The 1,966-nt window shown below is 47.2% G+C and overlaps 1 long non-coding RNA gene across 1 annotated transcript; it reads left to right on the plus strand.

Annotated features, from left to right (window-relative positions):
• Positions 1 to 360: 360 nt before the first annotated feature.
• Positions 361 to 1,470, plus strand: LOC120973401 (uncharacterized). Its single transcript, XR_005768186.1, has 2 exons — positions 361 to 629; positions 937 to 1,470. It is a non-coding gene; the product is annotated as an uncharacterized lncRNA (long non-coding RNA).
• Positions 1,471 to 1,966: the final 496 nt, after the last annotated feature.

Here is a 1,966-nt window from a genome sequence, read left to right on the forward strand (position 1 = left end):
AGGTTGGGTGGTAGAGGGGAGTGAAGGAGAGTGGAGTGAAGTGGCTAGGGTTTAGTCTGGCGAGCGGATGGTGAGGAATATATGTGTGGTCGGGTGGGCCAGTGTGGGTCGGGTCCAACGTGGCGGACGCCCCCGAACGCTATATCCGCCCCATATCTGAGGTGGATATGAGGGGTGTCAATCAGCCCGAACGTTTGAGGCGTCCTTCTGAATCGAAATTTCGTGACCGGGCCCGGATGTTTGACACGGGTTGGGGCTGCTCTAAACTACGCGTAGAGAAGAAGCCCTCTTCAAGCTCCCAAGTCTATTTACGGGGGAGGGGCGGTAGAAAAACAATGTTTTTACTATGGCAAAGTCAAATGCTCACCCCGCAAAAAAGAGAGCCTCTCGTGTTTCATGGAATCCAGGGTTCAGAGGTCTACTGGGCTTTTTTTGTCGGCTCTCCCTTGTACATCATCGCACAGGCAAAGGTGGGCGGCCCGTGATCGGAGTCACGCGGAGGCTGCTAAAGGGCAGAGCGGCTACTCCTACCAGGCTGACCATTTGGTGTTCTACCAAAAAGGCCGATAGCAGCAGAAGACTGACAAGCTTGGTTTGTTCGTAGGGCGGCGGCAGATAGCAGATCTAAGGTATGTCGTTCTCCCCTCTGAAGTGTTTGATAGAACAAGTCGAGTAATCCAGTCCGAGCTGCTGGAGGCCTGGAGCGATCCTGCAGTGACGGGCAGTTCCGTCTCGATCGATGTCATGGTCCTTTGATTTTTCCCATGGGTCATTTGTCCATTCGCTTTCTTAAGCTCACCCATCTGTTTGCACGTTTTTTATGTATCCGTCGATCATGTATAACCATGTATGAGTGCATAGCCTATAGGATCCATGTAATGGTGAATGTGCTTCTTCTGAAAAAATGACTTCTCTCGCTGGCATTTCTTGACGCAGGGATTGATGGGTACGGCCGTACGGGATCCCCGCAACAGGGCCCAGCGCACCCGACGGATCGATGAAACTTCATCCGAATCGGAAGAAGAAGAGGGGATTGGTTACCCTGCAGGAAGTGGCGTTGCGGAGTCAGAGTCAGACGAAGATCAGATCCAGCCCAATGGAAAGGCGCCCGCCATTAGCTCGAGGTGCAGCGTTAAGAAGCTTAACGATTTGATAGCCTCGCTTGACGAGGAGAAAGGACAGTACGTCGTCGAGATGGAATTTGGGGGTTGCTAGAGCGGATGCAGATCAGGTGACATGCAAACGGCATGTCACCGTGTGCCTCGCGGCCTCCCATCCACCGCCCAGCCAGGATCCAACGGACAGCAGCACTCCAAGGCAAAAACATTCAGACTTCATAGTTTTCAGCCCAGACCCTCTGAAACTTCACAGTTTTGAACTTTATATGATACATATACAAATCTTTTAGTCATTCAACAGTACAAACAAGTGTTTTGAACAAAATACAATACAAACATCAACCTTTTAGTTCGGAAACAGTGCAAGCAACAGTCAAAATACTGTTTGCACTCAGATTCACAAGAGATTCAGTTTTGAACAATACAAAATATAAACATCAGCCTTTTAGTCCGGAAACAGTACAAACAACAGTCAAATATATTGTTTACATTCATATTCATAAGAAATTCAGACATGCCATTCATCACTATTTAGATTCAGACAACCCACTTCATCACAAGTAATTCAGAAGTACATGATTTGAAGTTTCAGTACCACTTTCCAGTGAATTCAGTGAGCTCTTAACAGCCATTTAGTGCCATTTGATTTGTACACTTAGGCCCCAAAAGACGACTATAGTTAGCCCAAAATACTACACTTAACTATGTCCAAAATACTTCTAGCGGGCTTGCACGCTAGAGCAGATCATCCTCACCACAAGGCTGTAACATCCCAAATTTTCAATTTCGTATGTTATACATAGATCATCATTGCATATCATATTTTATTGCATTTTGACAAATCATCG

The sequence above is a fragment of the Aegilops tauschii genome, chromosome 2, assembly GCF_002575655.3.
Source record: "Aegilops tauschii subsp. strangulata cultivar AL8/78 chromosome 2, Aet v6.0, whole genome shotgun sequence".
In the NCBI taxonomy this organism is placed as follows: domain Eukaryota; kingdom Viridiplantae; phylum Streptophyta; class Magnoliopsida; order Poales; family Poaceae; genus Aegilops; species Aegilops tauschii.